The following is a 12,554-nucleotide window of genomic DNA, read 5'->3' as shown; positions in this document are numbered from 1 at the left end:
CGCATCACCTCCCACCTAAGAGACCTGCACTGGCTCCCCATCATACAAGAGGATCACCTTCAAGCTCCTCACCCACCCACACAAAGCACTCCACAACACCGGACCAGCCTACCTGAACAACAGACTCAACTTCCACACCCCCGCACATCAACTCCGCTCCGCCAGCCTCGCCCTCGCCACCGTTCCGCGCATCCAACGAACAACCTCCGGCGGCAGATCCTTCTCCTTCCTCGCCGCCAAGACCTGGAACACCTACACCACCCATCTGCGGTGGACCCAGGACCTGCTCACCTTCAGGAAGCTCCTCAAGACTTGGCTCTTCGAGCAGTAGCAGCACCCCCTCCCCTCAGCGCCTTCAGACCCTCACGGGTAAGTAGTGCGCTTTACAAATCCAATGATTGATTGATTGATTCTTACAGTTAAATCAATATACTTACTTCAGTCACTAGTTGGCAGTGTTGCTTCAAATGTGAAATTGTTTTCTCCAGTCAAAGACAACAGTATGATCTCTTTAGATGGCGGCGAACCACTGATGTCAAAATGGTGGACGGGCCTTTAGATATGTTTTTAGGTGGGTCAAACATAATTATAAACAATATATGCTTCGAGATCTATTGAAAAAACTAAGACAAAAAGTGACTAAAAGTATATTTTAAATTGCAGTTTGAAAATGGCTAGTGACCTTCTTTGAAAGGTATTACTGCCATCTTGCTTGTGGAAAATGTTTTAAAGGTCACAGAAAGTGACAAGAGACAAGCGTAAACATTACTTACGTGGCATTGGTCAGTTTAAGAAAAGGAATATGGTAACCACAATGGAACGTGAGGAATGGGCCGTTTTATGTGTTTCGATTCATTTCAGCAATAATAAGAAGCGTGGTAAAAAGCAGCGTGATAGATAGCTGTGTGGTAAATGTCAGCGTGGTAGTGGCTCATGCGTAGTAAAGTATGCGTTGTTCTTCTGCCATGCGTGGTAATAAATTACGATGTACAATCATACAACCACATGGAACGAGGGAAACGCCTCCATGGATTGGTGGTCCTTCCTGCACAAAAACAACCCTGCCGACAGTGCAGACACATTTGCACCATGGTGCAAGGGTGCCTGCATTGGCATTAGGCACATAATTGTGTGCTAAAAGGACAGGAATGCACTGCGTCTTGTAAATACTGTGTGTTTCTGCCCTTTCAAATTGTCATAGGGTAGCACTGCAAAAAGACTTGCTGGGCTGCCCTATGCCAATTGTTTTGTAAATATGCCCCACAATCCCCTGACAGAAATCAACTTGTCTCGGGGAATATGAATTACCCACTTATCATAGTATAATGTTCGTTGTACGATTTATAAGGCAATTATTTTCAGGGTTCAACTCGTGAATGGGTTATTAGAGCCAACTGGCTTTTGCTCGCCTCTCCCTGTCAATTTGTTGACTCGCCTTCTTCTAGTTTCGGGTGCTTTTGCCCTTGTGTGCTGTCCTTCTCAATATGCTCTGTTCTTACCTCGTTCCGGGTATACCAGCCACTGCCCTTGGATTCTGCTCATGGAATTCATACAAATGCTGGTTTTCAGATTCTGTTCTTCATATTTGAGATGCAGATTGTCACCTTAGTTCGTTGATAACTTACAAAATATGCTATTCTCAATAATCTGTCAATGATCTGGGAAAGGTTTCAATAAATACAACGCAGAACCTGGTGGCAGGGATTATTGCCGCACTACCTTTCAGTTTAAAAAAAACGCTCCTTGGTTCCAGCTACAATACAGACTATTGCCCACCTCCTAAAACCAGCCACCTATGTTGGTCTTAACTATACATCAGAACTTTTTTACACATATGTGGAGAGGCAGCGTGTACAATGCAAATTTTAGCTTCAAATTCTGTGCATATAATAAAAAGCGGATGACAAGAGTGATGAATCTCCAAAACAAATGGCGTAGTTTTCAAATGCTTTTATTCGGTTTCATATAATCCACAGCCTACGCGTTTTGCCCAACACAGGCTTCTTCAGGGCTGTAAACAATATATATACAGTATAAGAGAACATGTAGTTCACACATATAATACATATTATAAAAATACATTACAATTACAATTTTATTTGAATATAAGCCAATAATTTCTTGCCCGGTCTTTGTATTGGCTGAATATCAACGCTTGTAGCATGCTGTTGGAAGAGCGAGGTACCGTATTATACTTTTCGCCAGAATCTCTGTTTTTTCTCCTATGCCTGGGTCACTAGATCACAGGGGCATTTAGCCTCAATACTCAGCAGATCAGGGAAACGATACTATAGGACCTGGTAAAGGTCTCTGATCACTGATATCACCCAATTCATTGCATTATTAGCCCCCCCCCCCTTTTGTCTCAGTTCACTCGCTACAATATGGCAGGATAGTTCTAGGGATGCGGACGAGATATAAATTTACTAACTTACTCTGCGGCCATAAATAGTAATAATCTCTAACCAACGGATTATGCAAGGGAGAGCACCCCTAATGAAGACGTGTATCACAAAGGCGGGGACTTGCTATCAATTATGTTTGTTGCCATTATCCCCGGTTTCGACTGTCTATACATACAGATTTTTATATATCTAAGAAGACATAATTTTTCCTAATGAATATGTCTGTAATGCACTACGAGGGACGTTTTATGGGCTTCCAGGAGGAGAGTGATAGACACATCTTCAATCGAAAAAGACTCACTGTATGAGTAGCGCTACTGCTACATGATTCAATCTATGAACCCCAGATACACGGGGTTCGCGCCTGCAATAGGACACATTTAACAATATAGTTTTATAATACTTTATCCGGATAACACTGTGTAACACAGGCTATAACACGATATTCGAGTAGCATCACTGGCAGAGGCACAAGATACCGAAGCTAAAATATACCGGGTTCGTGTCAGCTGTATGCTCCGCTTACATTTTTTAATAAAATAATTGTAATAATGGAGGCTTCTGAAAAAACAAATGAACTATCACTAACACTAACATAACCTGTTTTGTACCTCTGATCCTCTTGAAAATACGTGTGAATACACAGCGTTTTTTTGTGGATATTGCCGACCGGCTCACCTCCGCTTTTTCCAAATCCGGTGCACAGTTTCCAGAGAACACAGTGAGTCTAGAGATTAGACACAGACAGGTGTCTGGGTTTGATTGTTTAAACACTGTATAAAAACAAGGGTCTCGTTAACCTCTGCCTCTTCATACTTTTTCCGAGACGAGGAAGCGAGAAGGAAGGCTTCGCTAGAAGAGGTGAGGCGTTTTGTGGTCAGACGTTTGTCAGCCCGTCAGTTGGTGACAGGCTTCTTTACTTCACAGACAGTATTACAGATCCCTCGTGGGTTTTTGTCGTTTTGTGGGGCCGGTTCTGTCGGTCTGTTTGTCCTTGCTTTAGGGATTAACTCAGGGAGAATTCTAACGTTGTCTTCCTTCCAAGGGCGGGGTGGTAGAGGGTGGCAGTGCGTTTTTCCACTAAAGGGAGTCTCAGTGGAAGGAACGATTCTGTTTTTCTGTAGATATACACCAGAAACTGAACAATGTGGATAGAAGTTGTATGAAGACTAAAATATTGAATGGGCAGGCTGCGCTTAGTGACATATGGAATGTGGGGACTACTTGCCTGCAGCATGACGAGCCGAACAAGCTAAACTTTCGCTTGTGTTTTAAATATCACAGATAACCCTCTGTGCCTAAATCGGCATATGACAGCGACACTGCTGCGGTTACAGTTATTGTTTTGATCCAAGAAGTAAGGACACCCGGGATATAGAAGGGGTAAGCGTTCATGTGTGCCTTTTCTAGAATAAGAATAGCAGGGTTTTCTTTTGCCTTGTAGAAACTCTAAAATATTGTATATAAGCATTGTGGCATAATGTAATTTCAGAAACATTTCTAATAATAAATCCTACCAAACAAGCAAGTGGGTGACCGAATGGTCCAGGATACATTCGCCTTTCCAGGATTGGAAAAACAGTGAGGATTCCTCTTTTTGATTAATCAAGTCTCAGTTCCAAGACATACAAACAAGGTACACTCATACAATACCATCCTTTTTCCTTATGTTTGTCTGTAAAAAAAAAGGCTTATATTGCTTATTCAGCACTTTGCAGTTAAAAACCGCCCCGATAATAAGGCCATCACAGAGGTGCAGCATCGTGCCCTTCCGCCCCTCCCCCCTCCTCCTCCCCTTTGATCTTTCGGTTAAATGTGTCATCCAAGCTCGTGAATGATTTTGGTTACCTCTCTCTTCCAAACTAGAAAACTACTAACTGATGCTAATTCTACATAGAGACCTCTGGTCAGGATCTAGGATAGTTGCTGCGAACCATAAATGTCTAGGAACACACGTAACACCAATAAGGTGACGTGAAAATTAGTACACTAGAATATCTTTATACAAAATACATGTCTTTCAGATTTGTATTTAGTGTGTTAGTCTCTTTTTTCACCTTTGTTTTTTAAACTGTATATATGTAAATAAAATTGTAATAGTAATGTATTTTTATAATATGTATTATATGTGTGAACTACATGTTCTCTTATACTGTATATATATTGTTTACAGCCCTGAAGAAGCCCGTGTTGGGTGAAACGCATAGGCTGTGGATTATATGAAACCGAAAAAAAGCATTTGAAAACTACGCCATCTGTTTTGGAGATTCATCACTCCTGTCATCCGCTTTTTATTATATGCACAGAATTTGAAGCTAAAATTTGCATTGTACACGTTGCCTCTCCACATATGTGTAAAAAGGTTTCAATAAAGCAACAAATCTTTTACGATTCTTACCTCATAATTTGTATTTACTATGCACATGGCCAGTTTTTTTTCTTTTATGAAAGGCCTCAAAGTTGAATAAAGAGGACCATAAACCATGCATGTCAATTATGCTGCATTTTCCTGTTTAATGTTAGCACACAACACTTCACATAATTTGGGTTAGATGCAAGTTATTTACATTGTGTGGAATCAAAAAGGTTATTGTCCAAATTGTGAAAAGGAAATAAAATAAAATATTCATATTGTTGGATTCCCTACAAATACATTTAGTTTTAATCGAAGATAAATGACGCTCCAAATAGAAGGTAAAACATCAATTCCACCTTGATGACAATAGCAAGACCTTCATGCCCCTTGTGTCCTGCATTTCTGTGCCCTAGTTTTCACTGTGCCTTGTCTCGCTGATTCTGTGTTTCCTTGTCGCACCATTCCTATTTCTCCCTGTTCATATCTTAGTGTCTGCCTACTGGTGCAGCGTAATGTTAGGATCCACCATCTTTATTTCATTTATACTGTCTCTTTTTCCTCTGCATGTGTTTTTCAGTTTCCTCGATAGCTAGAGAAAGGTTGTATTAGACTGATAGTGAGGCTTGGGAAGAGGAAAGCTGGCAGCAGACGTGAATGGATGATGACGATAGGAACCTCTTGCACTCGGCGTGCCAGGAAGATTCAACTCTTAAGGACAAGCAGATTTGTACCTGTGTGAGAGTGGGAATTTGGGAAGTCTGACAGTTCTCGCCAATTGCTGCCCTGGGATTGGTCATGGACTGTGGGAGCAAGATATCGATGTTCTGGAACCTTCAATTGTGCTTTTAATTGGTGTTCCATAAGCAGTGAAGTCAGACCCAAACCTGATTTAGAAGAGAGCAGACCTTTTTGTTGGGTTTTTCCTAATAGTGGAAAGCTTTGTGCTAGACACTCTTTTGTTTCCTCTGAACTTCTACTGAGGAGCACAACATGCTGACACCTTCTTTCCTTCCTCTTTGGAAATTCACAACTCCCTTTTATTCTTTTCAATTTTGAACAGTTAGTATCATTGATGACTCACTCCCCGGGAAGTATATCTGTGCTGCGCTGCTCGAAAAAGAAAAGGTTAGGACGTTCTAAAACAGCCAGGTCTTCAAACCCTTCTTAAAAACTCACGGGGAGTTTATTCCAGTGATAGGGGGCTGCGTAAGAGAAAGATCGGCCCCATATCTTAGAGTACAAATGTGTGGGATCACCAGAAGTCGCTTATCTGAGGATCTTAAACATCTCGGAGGCAGGTAGGGGTGTAGTCGAGTGGAGAAATAGGCAGGACGAGACTTATGAAGCGCCTTATGAGTCAGAACACATAGGGGTTCATTACGATGTCGGGCGGATCGCCACCACCATGGTGGCGGTGGTGATCCGCCCGACATTAATGCCCGCCTGCCACCCATTTCCCCCCGCCATATTACTATGGGGGGGGACCGCGGTGGACGTAAACACCGTCCGCCGCTTTTCCACCCCGGTCGTCTTGCGGCCGGGGCGGAAAATGTTTAATATAGTGAAGGTGTCTAATAGACACCGCCAGCCATTTTAGGATGGGCCTACAGACATGCCTTTCCGCCACGGAAAGGCATGCAGAGTCTCCCTGCGGGGGCCCATTGCGGCCCCCTGGGACTCCGGGGGGTGGGGGGTGCACATGGGGGGTACCTATGGGCCCCCCGCATTTCAAAGTGCAACATGGCAGGCACCGCGCGGTGCCTGTCATGTTGTGCTTTGAAATGCACCCCCCGGAGTCCCAGGGGGCCCGCAACGGGCCCCCGCAGGGAGTCTCCACATGCTGCCCACGGAAAGGCATGTCTGCAGGCCCATCCTAATGTGGCTGGCGGTGTCTATTAGACACCGCCACCATATTAAACATTTTCCGCCCCAACCCCAAGGCGACCAGGGCGGAAAAGCGGCGGACGGTGTTTACGTCCGCCGCGGTCCCCCTGCCATAGTAATATGGGTAGCGGGCGGTCATTAATGTCAGGCAGATCCGCCCGACATCGTAATGGACACCTAAGTTTGAAAAAAACTAAATTTCAACATACTAAACATCCTACAAAAGTATTCCCTCCCTCCCACTTCCCCCCCCCCACATCAGGGAATAAATGACAATCCGGTAAGCACAATTATTCAAAAGTTTACAATGGTTTCAGGTCAAAGTTTGTTAGTACCACTGCACAGATCAGTAGCTGGCCGCTCAAAGGCATCACTTTCCTAGGTTAAAAACACTCCCTATAGTCCAACTTAGCTCACGCAGTGTCTCAGCTGCAGTGTTCCCCCCTGGCCCTCCACGCTCCCCAGATCTTTTCAAACTTTTTAGGACAGCCTTATAAATATGTTCCTCTGCTCTCATGCACCAATCCATGTTGGGCTCCCAGTGCCCTACTCCAGGTTCCGATGCACATTTTTGGATCATATCCCATCTGGTCACAGTTAAGGCCACATTACAGAAAAAGTGCATATTTTTGTCTAATAATTGTGAACCCCAAATGCCTAACATGAGGAGTTTCAGCATTGGGTTGCTTCTCTTGTTCTCCTGAGGCGAAAAGCCGGGAGCGTGTTTTTAACCTGTTCTTATCTGTTTTTTAAAAACATTTGAAAGTCACCTACTTTACTTGTGTGCACTCCCTCTTCCTGCTTGGCACTTTAAAACTCTTCGCTTGTGAGGCGCTGCAGCGGTGTTCAGCCCTGCCGCCCTTCCGTCGTCGAGTGAGGCCACGCCCCCTTTCTCGGGGCCACGCCCCCCTCGAAGTCGGAGAGCACTCATAAGGACGCTGACCAAAAGCGCCGGTGGCTGCTTCTCTTGCTCTCCTGAGGCGAAAAGCCGGGAGCGTGTTTTTAACCTGTTCTTATCTGTTTTTTAAAACATTTGAAAGTCACCTACTTTACTGGTGTGCACTCCCTCTTCCTGCTTGGCACTTTAAAACTCTTCGCTTGTGAGGCGCTGCAGCGGAGTTCAGCGCTGCCGCCCTTCCGTCGTCGAGTGAGGCCACGCCCCCTTTCTCGAGGCCACGCCCCCTCGAGGTCGGAGACCACTCATAAGGACGCTGACCAAAAGCGCCGGTGGTTGCTTCTCTTGTTCTCCTGAGGTGAAAAGCCGGGAGATTTTTTAACCTGTTCTTATCTGTTTTTTTAAAACATTTGAAAGTCACCTACTTTACTTGTGTGCACTCCCTCTTCCTGCTTGGCATTTTAAAACTCTTCGCTTGTGAGGCGCTGCAGCGGAGTTCAGTGCTGCCGCCCTTCCGTCGTCGAGTGAGGCCATGCCCCCTTTCTCGAGGCCACGCCCCCTTACTGACGTCATCTACAACTATAAAATATGTGCTTCCCTCGGAAGCGCAGCGGGAGCGCCTAAGGCAAGCCCGTCTGCGCCCGTCCGCGACCGGATCGCGGCCAGCGCTAGTGACGCTGCCTGTGAGAACAGGGCAAACAAGAGGATTGTCTGGCCAAGAGAGAACTTACTAGAACTGAATAAATCTAATATGTGTCAGGCGATTAGTTCTGATCTGGCCAAAACTGCTCTACCATTGATGTGCTCTAAATGCCGCAAAACATTCTGTGATGCTTCTTCATCACAAGTATTACACTTAAAATCAAAAATGAAACCGTCAGCTCATCACGCTGAGACTACTATTAAGGCTGGCCTACTAAACTGCAGATCCCTGCCGAGACATGCTGATGACATCTGGCTGCTATTGGTTGATTCTGAATGGGACGTCTTATTCCTTACGGAAACGTGGCTATCTGAGGAAAATATGGCCTCCATATTATTGGCAGTCCCGCCTGGCTTTAAAATAAGTTTTTCGAATAGAGAAAATGGTAGAAGGGGTGGTGGGGTAGCCATTATCTTTAAAAACAAATTTACATTGGCGTCCGCTACTCCTACCACTCTTTCAGGCATAGAGGGGTTACCTTTTTGCCTTCAAATTAATCCACAACTATCTGTAGCTGGTCTGATTATTTACAGACCCCCGGATTGCTCCTCAACCAACACCTGTGAACTCATGGATTTTATAGTCCAAAGCTCTTTGGCTTATTCATAATTCATTGTAGCTGGCGACTTTAATATTCACATAGATAGTCCTGATTGCCCCTTGGCCTTGCAACTTATGTCAACACTGGAAGTTGCGAATTTACCCCAAATTATTCTGGAACCTACGCATAAGGCAGGCCATATGCTGGACCTGATTTTTTCCAACATCCTGAACATAACCGCCAATCCCCCACAGCCACTGCTATGGACGGATCACTTTTTTATCCCTTTTTCATTCTCTCTCTCTCACCAGCACCGAACAAATGGGAGACGTTCATATGTACGTAGAAAATGGGACAAAATATCAGCAGACTCCCTTTGCCCCGTTCTGGCAGCTACCCCCCCGGTTCTGTCTTCGGACGTGAACATTGATGCGGCAGCGTTGAATTCCTGGATAGGAAATACGGTGGATATCATAGCCCCGGAAAAAAAAAGCGACTGTAAAAGGCTTGAGCGACTGTGGTGGGCAAACTACTGCAACTCAGCAAAAACTCGCTATAAAGAAGCCCTCCATGGTCACCACCAAGCCATAAGGAAAGCAAAAAAGATATTTTTTGCGTCTTCCATTCAGCGAGCGGAGCAATCCAGCAAAGAAGTCTTCAAGATTGTTCAATCTTTTTTTAAGCCCTCATCTATTGAGACTGAAGTCACTCCATCGGAGAAACTCTGCGAGGATATCTCAGATTTTTTTGATAAAAAAATTAAGGTTTATGCCTCTTTCCTTAGCCCCGAGCCCACAGTATTGACGGATATGACCGACATAGTGCTGCCCTCCCCCTCCCTAGCCCATTTTTACCCCATTCCCTTGGCCGAGGCCCTGTTGGAAATAAAAAAATGTAAAGCAGGGGCCCCTGACGACCCCTGCCCGCCTAAGCTTTGGTCAATGATGTCGGAGGCGATCGCTTTACCGCTCTTACACATATGGAACACGTCCATTGCATCAGGCATATTTCCGGACTGTTGGAAACACGCCACTCTCCTTCCCCTGAAAAAGAAGCCAAATGGCGCTCCGGATGATCTAAGTAATCTCCGCCCAATCTCTCTTCTAGCAGCCCCGGGCAAAATGCTCGAAAAATTGATACAACGTCAATTGAACAGATTTATCGAGGACAACGAGATTCTGCATTAAACTCAGTCAGGCTTCAGATCGGGATTAAGCACCGAGACTGCCCTCATTGAGGTGGCTGAGTCGATTAGATGGTCTTTAGATTCAGGAGCATCAGCCATGCTGGTACTCCTGGATCTATCAGCCGCATTTGATACGGTGGATCACGACAGATTGATCTCACGGCTGAAGGATATAGGTCTGAAAGACAAAGCATTGGGCTGGCTACAATCCTATCTTACAGATCGCTCCCAGAAAGTAGTGCTGGGCACCTTCACCTCAAAACCAAAACACCTCAAGTGTGGCGTCCCTCAGGGGTCGGCTCTCAGCCCATTACTTTTTAATGTTTACTTAGCCCCACTCTTTACCTTGATCTCAAAATGGGGAGTGAAGGCAATTTCGTATGCAGATGATACACAATAAGTCTTCCCTTTCTCTGACGTGTCTGAGGCAGCCTTCAGCAAATTGAGGGGATGTCTTCGGGATATTTCCAGCTGGATGAATACTAACAAATTAAAACTGAATGCTGGCAAAACGGAGGTTGTCTTTTTTGGCAAACATAATCACCCTCCCTCTGACCTGTGGTGGCCTCCTGAAATGGGTCCCCCCCTCCTCCTAGCACCTATGCGAAGAACTTAGGTGTCAGATGGGACGAGGGTCTCTCCTTTTTGTCACACATACAACAAGTCACAACTGGCTGTCTTTTCAAACTTAGGAACCCTCGGAAGTTCCTTGCGCTTTTGCCAGCAGACTGCCGAAAAATGGTAGTCCATGCAACAGTTACATCCAGATTGGACTACGCGAATGGCCTATATCTTGGCCTACCCAAATATTTGGTACATCGCCTGCAGATCGTGCAGAATGCGGCTGCGAGACTGCTAAAACACATCCCTTTTAGACAGCATTTCTCTCCGCATCTACACGACCTGCATTGGCTCCCTGTGGCTAGTAGAATAAAGTTCAAAGCTCTAACCTTGCCGTTCAGAGCACTTAAGGGGTCCTGTCCTGATTACTTAAAACTTACACTCCCCAGGTATCACCAGGAGAGGTACCTGCGTTCTAACGCTCGGCTTCAGCTCCTCGTCCCTCGCGCCAAAAAAGCCAGACTCGGTGGCAGGTCCTTTTCTGCTAACACAGCAATACTTTGGAATACCCTGCCGGTCGCCATCCAAGCTGCCACGACTGAATCCTGTTTCAAGAAGCTACTAAAGACCTGGCTATTTGCCCAGAAAAGATAAGCACTCTCCCCCCTTTTTTGTTTTTCCCGCCTAACAAGAGTTGCCCACTTAGCGCCGGGACACCTCCTTGTGAGGTAGCTGATCGCGCTTTAGAAATGTCAGTATTATTATTATTATTATTATTATAAGGTCTAGGGTGATGTAAATAACTCTTCAGCCACACCTGCCCAGAAGGACCTCAGCATAAGACACTCCCATAATATGTGAATGAATGAGCAATGAATGAGCACCATAGTAGGTAGTCCCTCAAACACCTGTCAGAAGGGCATCTATTCGTGCAAAGAGCTGTGTCTTTGTAAAGTGCCTTGTGCATGATTTTGAGTTGGATCAGCCTAAAGATTGCTGGGATTGCCGACTTCCTAGGCTAATGAACTGCCTCCCCCACTCGTCCTCAAGTCTACCTAGATCTCCCTTGTACCAGCCTCTGAGGGACTGAAGCACCAAGGTGCTATTTGCTTAAAGGGTGTTCGATCTGGTGTGCCCAAAGGGGTGCAAAGTACTCTAAACTCCAAGGGAGTCTCCTCTGTGAGTTCCTCAACCTGGCCCATACATCCCATGATGAGGGCCCATACGTGGACATACTGCAAGTATTGATTCCCTGCCAAGTCATATTCCACCCAGAGTGTCTCAAAGGAGATAAGGCCTCTCATACCCAGACATCTCCCATCTTTGAGATCCCTAGAAGGTCCCATTCAATCCCTCTGTCTACTCCTTCTAGCGCTGGCAAAACGTCAGCCTGCCATAAGGGAGTTTCCAGCTTGAGGACACCCTACCATACGATATGTGCTGTGGCCTTTCTCCCGATCTTGACCGCCATGGCCTTGGGGAAGGGGAGCTGCATCAGATGGCCTTTACAGTCAAATTGCCTAACATAGGTCCCCGTGCCATTGCTCTTTGATCCGCTATTAACAAGGGGTCCCTCTGATCTGCAAATGACCAAAGATGGACAATCACTATCTGTCTAGCCCAATAACAGTAAAGGAGGTATGGGAGGGCAATACCACAGTCAAAGTCCTTTCTAGTCAGGACCAACGGTCCTATTCTGTGAGTCCCACCATCTCACAGTAGCAATCTTGTTCTGTACCTCAAATATAGAGTTCTAAAGGGCATATAGAAATGTTGGCAGGTATATCATTTTATAGAGCACAGTGCGCCCTAGCAGTGACAATGGCAGTTTACATCAGAGGCCCATATCCTTCCCATACTCCCCCAGGAGCCACCCTAGGTTGTTGACAAAGTAAGGCCGGGGGTCAAGTGTAATAAAAATGTAGAGGTACCAAAACTCTTGCCCCTCAATTGAAACCGCACAGTTCCAGCCATGCTTGGTCCCCCATCCCTCGAGCAGATAAAGACTAGATTTATTCCAGGT

General features: G+C 45.5%; 1 long non-coding RNA gene across 1 annotated transcript; it reads left to right on the top strand.

Annotated features, from left to right (window-relative positions):
- The first annotated feature begins 3,186 nt into the window (after positions 1 to 3,186).
- Positions 3,187 to 4,793, top strand: LOC147750751 (uncharacterized). Its single transcript, XR_015299825.1, has 4 exons — positions 3,187 to 3,266; positions 3,690 to 3,788; positions 3,898 to 4,041; positions 4,579 to 4,793. It is a non-coding gene; the product is annotated as an uncharacterized LOC147750751 (long non-coding RNA).
- Positions 4,794 to 12,554: the final 7,761 nt, after the last annotated feature.

Source organism: Lissotriton vulgaris, chromosome 1_1 (genome assembly GCF_964263255.1).
Source record: "Lissotriton vulgaris chromosome 1_1, aLisVul1.2, whole genome shotgun sequence".
NCBI lineage: Eukaryota > Metazoa > Chordata > Amphibia > Caudata > Salamandridae > Lissotriton > Lissotriton vulgaris.
Note: the sequence above shows the minus strand (reverse complement) of the source record. Positions and strands in the feature narration are given on the sequence as shown.